Below are 12147 nucleotides of genomic sequence, written 5' to 3'. Positions count from 1 at the left end.
GCGCGGCGTTGGCGGGCGGCGCGCGCCCTCTGCCGGCAGCGCGCGGGCGGGAGCGGCGGGAAGGGGCGGCGGGAGCTGCCCGCACCGGGGCTGGAACGGGAGCAGCGCTGCCCGTCCATGGGGAAACCCCGCCTGCTTGGGCTCCTTCGGACACGGCGGAGCGCCTCCCCGGGCTGACAGAATAGCGGGTTCTGCTCGCTGCCTGCCTGGGTGAGGGCTCCAGCAGCGTCCCAAACTCGCCACTTCAGTAGGGTGCCCGCCAGCAGCGCGGCTGAAGGGGGGCTGCAGCAGCCCAGCAGGACAAAAACGGATGGGCAGGATCTTGAGGATGGATTTCTCGCTCCTTAGCTCATGGCTAAGTTTGGTTTGATGTGCAGAAGTAAGGTCATGGCTGGTGAGAAGGCAGAATGCCTCCACACAGGAAATTAAGACCTCAGGACAAGGGGGAATCGTGCTTTGAGAGCCAGAATTGTCTCAGTAGCAAATTTTCATTTCCTCACCCACAAGTTTGCTGGAATTGTTAAGAAGGTGAACTTGGAGARCACCTCTCACAACTTGCAGGTTTGCAACTTTGTTGTTCAATAGCTCTGTTGCTGTCGGATCAGCTCTCCCTCCTAATAGGTGTCAGTATTTACTGACATTTTGGTCATTCAAAAGAGACTTTATTGAATAGTGAACAATTTTGGAAGCTGAGACATATTCCAAATTTTCTAGGTATTCTAGGGGTAATATTTATGGTATTTTGCTGCTAMAATCTTTCCAGTTCCTGTTATTTTGTGCTGGACAGATTATGGGACACCATAGCATCACTCCAGCAAGAAGCCCTACTAAAGAACCCTTTTTCTGGGTTAAGAGTTTTCCCTATGAGAAGCAGAGGTATGGCTTTGTCCCTCTTTTTAGGCTCTCTAATGTGGATGTTGGTTTGGTTTCGTCTTACAAAAACCTTACACTCCATGTGTCACTAATGAAAGATAATTAGTTAGCAGAATCACCAACATGCCAAAGACAAAGCAGCTCCACAGCTCTCAATTTCAAGTTTACAAATTTCTTCTGTTAGTGTAGTCGGCAGTCATGGGAATCTGCCTTAACCTTAGTCCTGGTAAATTATTTATGCTAGCAGTTCAGAAGTTAGAGTGCTTGTTGTYCTTAATTTGAGACAGAGCTGAGAAAATGGGGCTGTTCAGACATTTATGAGCAAGTGGACAAGAGCCAAAGCCCTTGGATGCAGGTTTAAGTGTCAGAGGTTCAAGCTAAAGCTGSTCTCAAAGCATTGTGGCTGGATTTTGATCTCAATCTGGGCATGACACATCTGTGAACTGTTATGACCTGTCTTTTGGCAAGTATAAAACCTTCCAGTTTCTCCATCACACCRTCGTGTGTTTGCCATAGTGTGCTATCCCTCTGGTGCCTTCAGTGGATTTCTCTGCGTATTTCTCAGTGTGAGTGCAATTAAATCTGACCTAGAAGTTCAGCTTCATCACTCAAATCTGAGATGCTGGCAAAAGCCCAGTTCTATCCAGTAGACAGCAGTTTATGAGAGCTGGAAATGTTGGCTGGATCAAAGAAGTGCTTTGAGGTATTCACATTTATAATAAATTTCAGGATAAAAAAGGTGACAGCAGCTGTAACTTGAAGAGTCATYGCTGCCTGCACAGAAGCTTTGTTTCCAGGTTTGGTGCTGAAAAATCTCAGTATCAGGTCTTACTTACAATTTTAAAAGTCTTCCTTGGGGACATTTGAAATGCATGACAGCTCCGATACTTGCTTAAAGCTGCATATTAATGAGGTGGASTCCACTGGGGGACAGTGAGGAAATTGAAGGCATTTGTAGTAATACTGACAAAGAATTAATTGTAAAGATGGAAACAGCTAATTATTAAAAGCTACAAATAAAATCACCAGAACTTTCCCAGTGTGACATATTTCTTCTCTAAAACCATTCCAATTYTTGTTCTCTTCCTCTTGTCAAACTTTAGGACCTTTTCAGCAAAAAACTCTGGCACATCAAGCACATTAAGTCCCGTATCCTTTTGTATAGCCCACACATGAGYAGGAGCACACATAGGCACAGTCCAAGTATTCTGGTGGGTTTATGAATATGTACAGGAGGAAATTGACTCTATGGACCACATTTGTACTTCTGGTGCTGCAGATAATGTTCCTTCCATAGTATCTAGGATACACTGTGTTTCTATGTAGGGTATTGCTCTTGACAATTATTGAGCGTGGTATCATGGAGAATTGAGGCTGGGCATTTCCTCTGTATGAGCTGGCTGCTGGGGTGTTTGCTACACCACAATTTCTAAATCAGTCCCAAGATTTATCTAGTGTGTCAGAATAAAAGTAGATTGAGACTGGAAAATACTTCCCAGTCACTGCTACAATCCCTAGTTCCAGGCAGTGTATTGAAGACAGGRAACCCTCCAGGTTGTCCTTATTCCAGCTTTTGCTTCTGGCTGTTACCAGCAGACCCAAATCAGTGCCCTTTGAGTACACTTTCCCCCACTGCAAACARCAGCAGGGTTTTCCTGTCGCCTGACAGTGCTAGTCTTACGCATTTTCTTAGTGTAGTCCTTTTGCCTTGGGGCTGTTGCACAAATGTTTAGCCTGTACTCTCCTTGCTCCACTGAGAGCCTCCTTCAATATCTCCATAAAATAAAAGGAAGCCATTTGTGTTCAGATTTGGACAAAGAGTCTCATTCTGTTGTAAACTAGTTGTCTTTAAAATTCACCTGTGCCCGATACCAGAAGCAATTTGTTCTCCACCAAGGACTGTSTATTTGGATTCATTTTCAATGGAATACTTTTCTATATGTCGAATGTAAAATATTTCATAGATTTTCTAGAAACTGCTGTCATAGYTTCTGCCACACAGCACTGCCTCCTTCCATAAATCTTTATGTTCTCAGTAAAAATCAATGTCTACTTATTAATAAAATATTGATGTGTTTTTTGTAAGTAGTAAAGGATACAGTGTCATGCACATGCATATACTCATGGAGCAGGGTTGCATGGAGAAGTTTGCAATCATCTTATGCAGTAGGATGCATTGCAATGACAAGTCTGCAGCCAATTCTGGTTAAGTTCATAAATTCAAATACTGAAATTTGACAGAATCCCATTTTCTGTTCCTCAGGCAGAATAAGCATTCATTGCAAGTCTAAAACTAAAGACAAGCCTGAAAAATTGTGAGTACCTGTGAATCCCAAAGCACCAAGTCCTAGCAATGCAGACATTACATAGAACAGCAACAGAGCAAGAAATCATTGGAGTAACAACAGCCAACAGTCTCTAACAAAGAAAGATACAGGTTGCTTCTTGTCTAGAAACCTTGCTTGCCTCTGTGAGCCCCCTGAATTGCCAGGAATTGGCTCTGGAACACTGCTAGCAATTTTCCCTGAGCACAGAGACACAGCTGAAGATATTGGAGTGCAAAGGATTTCTTTTAAAAGTTCTTCAAAGAACCTCCTAACTACCTCAGAGGCCAAGGAGAAATGTGTCTTCCAAAAGAATTATTCTTAGTAATCATCTTTGGGCAGAAAAAGGGAGAAGATRGTATTAATGGTATTAGCAAATAATGGCATTAACAGGAGAAATATAGTCCAGCACCAGCCAGAGTTAGAAAGCAGGCAAAGTGGCTGATGAAGGGTAGCAAGTGCCAAGCCAGCATGTGTGCCTGTTTCAYCCTAGGAGCCAGGGACACAGTGCAGATGGTGTGGAAGGGGGTAAGCAGAGACAGCACAGCAAAGTGAACTGGCAGCCCTGACAAACAAACAGCAAGGCATTTATATCATCTTATTTTTATGCTGCGTCCTTTCTTGTTGCAGGAGTAATTTATAGCAGTGCAGACCAGCGACAGAGCTGGCATCACAGACACTAGTCTGTCGTAGTCTGGGGTATGTAAATGCCTTAAATGAAACATGATATAGAAGGCAGCAGACATTTCTTTCCTACCCCTCAGCTCACCTGAGGTGAACTAATTCAACTCAGTGCTCAAGGAACAGAGAATTACRTTCATGATAAGCTGGTCAGAGGTCTCACTGCAATATGTACCTGAGATTTTTTATAACAGTAGGCGCTCCAGATCTCAGATCATCTGTTTCATCTGAAACTCTTTTTCAGGTCCTTTTCAAACATTTCATACACTTCTTTTATCCCCAGTTTAGAGTTAAAAGTGAACCTTAGAGCATGCAGATTTCCAAAAAATGTTAATGTTCCTTTTTTCTCTTTGCTGTACATCATTCCACACTGACTATATTCCTTATGAAGCAGTTGCAGAGGGCTGATGACCWGCAATTTCCCTCAAACCCCTTTGTTACCTGCCTCTAGTTTGCCTTGAAAGACACAATTTGGTYACCGTATCACTCTCTTCATCAGCTYGCTGGCAGCTGGGCAGGCAGAGCCATGGCCAGACCTTGTGTGTCCTGTGGATGCATGTCAGGGGCCAAGAGAGYTACAGAGCCTCTCTCTTTGCCCTTCCCTGTCTACTGCAATGAGGTTTTCTCTGGTGTATTCCACTCTGCTGCTCTGACTGCATGAGTAACCCAGAGGGGAAGTCCAGGAGGATTCATGACTGGACCCAGATGACTTCAGTTTCTGTTTCTGCCCTCAAGGGGTTTTCAGACTTGGCAGCACAGCTCCAAGTAGGGGAGTAGGGGATGAGTAAAGCATACCTCACTCATGTTCCTTACCTSTGTTCCTCAGAGGGTCGCCTTGAAGCCAGTGCTCCAGGAGAGCAGTTTGCTGAGTACAGGAACTTCTTTCAGGTTTAAACAAATGAGCAGACTTGTCACTGAGCACAGACATCAGTGTRGGGGAGTTGACTCCAACAGCCTGTCTGTGTGCCTAGGTAGTCTAGGGTAAAATACCCCTGCCTGGATTCATGGCAGGAATACTCACAGCTTTAGGGAAGTCTCTGTCTGTGGCCCCAAGCTRTGCACTCTGGAAGCAAGACAAGCATGGGGCAGCTGTGTTCAAYAGCATGTCCCAACCCACTGTCTTTTGATGTGGCTCTTTTTTGATCCATAACTATTCTGCCAAATACCATGATAGAGAGAAAACAATCCCGTGCTTAGGCACCTAGCAACACAAATACAAAGGTGCACTGGCAGAAACTGATGGGCATTTCTTCCTACCGCTGGAAAGAGTGGAATGCGTTACCCAGTGTTACCAAATGCAGCAGAACTAGATCTTCTCTTCTTTAGAGACAACTTGTCTGCTTGTGATGGTTTTACCAGTTTAACATAAATGGAAGACCAAATTCCCTTAATGAAATCAGCATGACCTTCTTGATGGTTATGTGTTTGAATTTAAATCTTTTACTAGCTACATCCATTTTGTTTRTACCCATGTGAGCAGGTGCAAGTTGAACTGGAGAGCACCAGCTTTATGTTCAAATATAAAGCTGCATCAGTTTGGGAAAAGCTAATTTAATCTAACAGCCTGTGTGTTTTAACCCCAGCTGACAATCCACCAACCCACAGCCTCTCACTCACTCCCCCCATGCAGGATGAGGAAGAGACTTGGAAAGGTAAAAGTGAGAAAACTGATGGGTTGAGATAAGAACAGTTYAATAATTKAAATAAAATAAAACAATAATAATAAATTGTAATGAAAAGAAAAATAACAAAATAAAAAAACCCTTAGTCTGCCCATACTGCTTCTCACTGCATTTCCCCAGACCCATCAGGATGCATAGACAAGGCTCCAGAGTGTTTATAATCACATACATTTTAATCTGGTAGTTAAGTCTTGCCCATATTAAAGAAATGCTCACCCCATGCAATTAGAGTATGGAGCATTTTAACCACTGCTAGCCTCACCACTGTGTTTATTGCATGATGCCTGATCTGCAGTAATGCCACAACATCAATTTACAGTAATGAATTTTGTCCAGCACAGGCTGGATGAGGGCCTCGAAAGTGGCTGGTGCTCTAGGAGACTCATGATGATATTCTGTGACCAAGGAGATTTGGGAAGCAGTCAGGCATGTGATAGAAAAATGTGGTGGGCTGCAGGGACAGCTGAGGCTGGCCCTATCTGAAAGTGCACACCAAAATTCTCAGATGAATGTTCTAAATGATGATAATTGCTTGATAATTTTAATGTTTACTGAGAAGCCTTGAGTGCCAGTATGCTCACACCGTTACTTCTCTAATGAGACTGCAAACTGAAACATAACTTTGGCCCAAAAGAGCTGGAATCTGTGCTCTGGAACTGGCAAACCTCTGTGTGAATGTGTTCAGGAGCCATTCCACACTGCTGGGAAAAGCCAGGGCTTCGTTGTTCACTAATGGGAACAAAGTGCAGCTGGGGAAGCAGCCTGAGGACAGGGACTGGTGATTTTATATTATCTGTGTTCTTGTTGGCAGTGGGAGGCTGGTGTTTGCTCCCATGTTGATTACATTTTAGTCTGTGCGAGGATCATATCTTTTCTAGGTGGAACAGATACACAAGCCTGGGATGTGTGTTCTTTTAGGGCTGTCTACATACAAATAAATAAACAAACCAGTACCAYTGAGTGGAAGATCTCAAGAAAAATGGAGTGTTTCTGTAGCATGCTAGGCCTGCTTGAAACATAAAGAAAAGTGTACCAATTCTGACTTTTTTCATAAGAATAGCTGCACTCTGCCTCCGGGTGGTGATGACAATTGATGTAAGGATCACCTGCCAGAGAGGAGTGCATGTAAGGTTGTATCTTTCAGAGAATCTTCATTTTATCTGAGCTTCAAAATGATGTATTTATCACAGAGAAAACATTTTTGTACAGAGAAAGCTCCAGAGGGACCAGTAAGAGTATTGTCAAAATTTCTAAAGCTGAAATTTTCCTATTAGATGCCACACAGCACTTGGAGAACCTGTGTGGCGATAGATCCTATCCTGYCAATCACCCTTGATTTCACTCGTAAAGGCTGATGTCTCATGAAAGTGGTTCTCAGATTTACCTGGAAAGCAAACATCTTTTTCCAGCAAGTGTAGATGACTGACTGACCTTTTTTCTGCCTATGTCGGGCTTATCAAGTTGTTCGCATCTTCCACATGCTTGATTGGAACAAATTTTCATGGACTTCAAAAGGAAAGTAAGAATCTTTTCAGGAAGTGTTTTAGGAAGGTGTCAGATGCTAACTAATCACTGGGGGTCTAGATGAAGAATCTTTTTTTGAATGAGTTTCTGAGAAACTAGGCTCTCTGAGAAAAAATTGCTGCATATAAWTCAAGTCCATCTAGAAAAGGATGGGCAGCCAGGGACATATGGCAGCTTCAGGATTAGTTAATTGCCATGTAAATAGCAATCAAATGAAGGCTAAAATCTTGTGTGATTCTTTACAAGGGGAGGGGGAAGGTCCTGACACCTGGCAAAGGGTGGGTGGGTAGATGTGGGGGTTTGGGTGACTTTATTTAACATTTTCTGTGTTGAAAGGAAAACAGTCTCCTCCGAAACTGAACTGTTTACTGTAAGGGCTGCCTACCTGCCTAGACACTTGTTGCTCTTTTCCTTTACTAGTGAAACAAAACTGGAGTTAATTAGGCATTAGACCTGTATTCAGACTTACTAAGGAGGTAATAAAACTTAAAGAAATAAAGCAACAAATCATTGTAGATACTTATTTTACACATTTCATAAGTATTGCCAGTAATGGTCCTCTGTCTTGAATAATGGTCAGCTCACATTCCTTTGAGTAAACAGGCCAAGAAGGTAATTTTTAGCGGATAACATAAATGAAGTTTGCTAACTAAACTGAATATCCTGCATATTCATGATTGCTCTCCAAGATTTAGCCACATGGGATACTAATAACTGCAATCCTTAAAAGGCAAAATCTTGCATCTCTTGTCTTGATAAATGAAGATAATTTGCATTTATCACAACCCTGAAAACTTTTTTTCATGGAGTACAAGACTAGTCCTAAAGTTCTTCTGCATGCCTTTTTCAAGCAGGTAAGAAACTCCTTAAATTTAAACAGGGTCTGCATTCCCTTATTTGCAATACCTGCCATGTGGCTGGTGCCAGGATGGGTCATCCTAATGAGACTTGTTTGCTGGTGCACTTTAACATCACACCTGTTGTAAGGAAGATCCCAGGTCTCTGCCTTCTCAGGCTCATCTTCTCCTGAGGGTGTCAGTAAGGGGAATAAATATGAAGAATTTGTCCTAACAAACACTGCTTATAAGGAATTAGCTTCCTCTGACCCATGGACCAGATTGACAAGTACAGACCATGCAGGAAAGTGGATTGTGGAGCTCAAATTAATGAGTAATTGAAAGATTGTTCCGCAAAAATGGAAACTATTTCTAATCTGTGAATGTAGCTTTGCATGGCCGATCTACAGATTTCTGTGAGTAGCAGGCATCCAAAGTATGCTGTTGACACCACCAGGATCCCTGTGGAATGAGGCATTCCCTTCAGGAGGAGGAAAATGGCAGTCAAACTATGCTCTTGCACATGAACTTTTAACCCATCCAAGTAATGCTGAAGAAGACACAGCCCACCCCTGCTGACTGCCACTGTAGGAAATAATGATGTTCTTTGGATGCAGTGGTGTGAGGACATGTAGGAGAAAATGAGAAAGACATTTGGCACTGTTGGTTCCCTAGTGGCACCTGTCTGGCACATTCCAGGAATCAAGACAGGWAAAGAGAACTCAAAGCAAATACTAAGGGTTGCAGGTTTTAGAGCAATGAGAGAGAGAGATCTAAACAATACCATGAAAATGGGTAAGTTAACCATGTTCCTTCTGGTTTGCCTTCAGTAAACTGCTCTAGCAAGGCACGGACCTTACAGCAACCCATTAAATAAGGCTCCAAGCTAAACACCTCGTGGCTCCTGCAATTTGCACTTGCCATATTGATGTTGGTTAGATACACAGCAACTGAAATGGTATAGGCACTTTTCCTCTATTCCAAAATATGCAGGTCCCTTTAGCAACAGCATAAGTCTGCATTCAACAGTGCAGGTGTTAACGGGCCACAACGTACAAACCAGACATGTAGCTCAGTTATACACTTTTCAAAGTGACTAGTTTCTTCTTAACCTACAGTGACCCCACTGTATGGGGACATAACCAATTGACTTCAGAGTTGTATAAAAATAGATTCTATGATGGGAACACAGAAGACACAGATTATGCTGACTATAATCACATTAACTGTGAGCCCCTTTGACAAAGACCTGGGAGATGGGAATTTTGAGACAACTTCCTGACAATCTCCAGAGGTACCACTGTATATTTGGATAACGTAAATACCTTCAGTGTGAGGGGCAAACATGATGAAAAACTTACTATCTCTGYGAGATGAACACTTAGTGGATGATAAAGCTGGACCTTTATGGAGTRCTGTGGCAGATTAATAGTGTTATTGGTAATATCATTGTAGTAATGGAGTAATGAATGTAGAGAGTTTAGTTTATTTTTACAATCCCTAATGAGAGGATTGTGACTTTCTTCAACCTGGCTTGTCATTAATGTMATTTCTTTGACATGAGGCAGTAATGGGACAGTGCAAGGTTTCCTCCCAAGGTGGGGAACAGCTGTTCAGAGGAATACTCACTGATCAACAGGATCTGAAGACAGCCATTTCTGCACATATTTATTTAATCCAGCTACTACCTGAAAAATTACTGGCAATCAGAATCTTATTTGTTGTTTTTTAATAAAAACTGYAAGGCTTAAAGATTTTGTTGACAAAGCAGAAGTTTAGTGCAGAGTTTTACCTTACAGTTTATATCTGGTTGAGATCATAACAAAAGGAAAGTGGTCTCTGCTGGATACACATGAATGCTGAACAAACACGTTAATTCCAATAGAGAAAGGGGAAGAATATTCCTCTCTTGCCATTTTTATTGTCCTTGTTATGACTTTTTTATTGAAAGATAAGTTACAGAGTTAAATTTTAGCAGTGATGAATGCATTGTTTCTTCTCTTGCTCCCTGATCTTTATTCATTAACTGATGCAGAGAGCTTGTCTTTACCACACCCTTATTTACCTCATTTCTGACAGTGTCCCTCATAGACCTCACTGAGTTTAGAAATAAGAATCATATTTGAATAGCACTAATCCAAATTTGGCTCCTAATAAGGGACAGTACAATGCATATTAAATATAAATTTAAAAGGTATGCTGTAGTCTTCCAGAGCTACTTAGTTTATTGGTTTATTGGTTTGAGGAAGGCAGATGATTTCTTACTTCTTGTTTAAATGGAAACTGAGAGTGAATTTGTCCAAAAGCTTCTAAAACCAAGGCCTTCATAAATGCAGATATGTGACAATTGTGTAAAAGATATTACAAAGTCTTTGTACYAAATAGTTTCCCATAGATGTCAGTAAGAACATATTTTGTTTTAAAATAAAGCCTTTTTRTACTGCAAGCATCTCTGTGGAAGGAAATACATGTATTTTTGCCTCTGAAGGTTTCTCCAGTTTTCATTTCTTCTCTCTTCCAAATTTCATTGAAGATGCATTCCTTTTRCTGAGGTTTCCATGGTTATTGATCTCCTGAAGTTTTCATATTAGCCCAGGCAGCTTCTCTTTCACTGTGAGTCTTTGAATGCTCTGTGTTGCTTCTTCTCATTTTGTAGGAACTTAATTTGGCAAGCCTTGGTCACCAAATTAGACTTTACTTCCCATCTTGATTTGTGTATTTTTTCYCTAATTCTATGTCCCAAATGTCTGCACTTTATCGTTCGGCAGTGACTGTGTCACTATAAAGCCTTTGCTTCCCCTGTGAGAACAGGCAGGGTGTGAGCAATGAAGTTCTACTTCTKTGTTATCCTGAGAAAACAGAACAGACTTTCTCTTCATTTTATAGCTGTATGCTTCCAGCTRACATTGCCTCCTAAGGGAGCAACAGTTTCTGGCTAACACAGGCCAGCTAGCACGGCTTGCACAGGGGATGTGCTTTTCCACAACTAGGGACTAATCTTTGTGRGTATAAACGTTCTTCAGAACATTTAAATGGTGCTTCCTCCTCAGCACCAGGCAGACAGGTTATAAAATAAGGATGCTAAACAGAGAGTTTATGGGTCTCGGGGGATTCCCTTGTTAAAAATCTGCCATCACATCCAAAAGAAGAGTTGTCATTATTCCCTTATCACCGGAACTCATCCTCTTAGTGGGTATTGCTACATCATTCGGTGAGACAGAACGCACATTTGGCAATTAGAGCAGTCTGTATCAAGAGATTTATCTCTTTTTTTTTTTTTTTTTTTTTTTTTTTTTTTTTTTTTTTTTTTTTTTTTTTTTTTTTTTTTTTTTTTTTAAGCTCTGCAATGTCCTCAGTGTTAGTTTAACTGTTTTAAAGAGTAAGTTCTGGTTACAGCACCTCTACTCCAACAAATTCACTATGTTATGTTGGAGAGGTGGTACATTTTTGAAGAGGAAAACACAGATATCACCAACAAGCACATATCATGTTGTGTTGCTTTGCCAAAAGATGTTGTATCCCTTTGTGGTTTGAAAAATTGGAAGTTTCRGTCCTTTATATGAGAAAATCCAAACAACACATTTCCATGTGACACTTTTCTTTGTGGTTTCTCAGTTCTACCCCACTGGAGCCACAAGAGTTTTCTGAGAACATCTTCCCAAAATCCCAACTCCACACTGCCAACAGGAAATGAGGAAAAAGGACAATCCTCTTTCTTCACATTGGTGTAGTAAAGCCAATGCCAATATTCTTTCAGCAGTTTCTTTTACCTCTATTCCTAGTGCATTTTTACAAATGCTTCCATGATATGTACTCTGGTGTGACATCAAAAAGAAACCCGTCTTGTCAAAAGAGCAACAGAGAAAACTCAYAGCTTGTTCATATAAATTGTACAAAAATGTAATTAAATCACTATAAAAGGAGTAATTGGGTTAACTTTGTATGTTCCCTTGCTTTTTGTCATAGATGTTCTTAGACTAARCACTTGGGGAGGTTTCCCCATTTTAGGCTTGGAGTCTACTGTAATAAAATATGAATGAGAGCAGCACTGCATTGTGCCTCCMGATGAGACAAGTAATGAAACAAACTGCATCCAAACAGCTAAATCTGGAGCTTAAGCCAGCCTCTGAACACTGAACAATAGCAATCCTGAGCAAATAGACATGTCTTAGAACATTTCCTGAACAACAAACTGCAGCTCTGGTGGAGCTCCTGTTCTTTTCTTTT

The sequence above is a fragment of the Malurus melanocephalus genome, unplaced genomic scaffold (assembly GCF_030028575.1).
Source record: "Malurus melanocephalus ecotype Western Australia unplaced genomic scaffold, MMel_1.1 scaffold_19, whole genome shotgun sequence".
NCBI lineage: Eukaryota > Metazoa > Chordata > Aves > Passeriformes > Maluridae > Malurus > Malurus melanocephalus.
Note: the sequence above shows the minus strand (reverse complement) of the source record.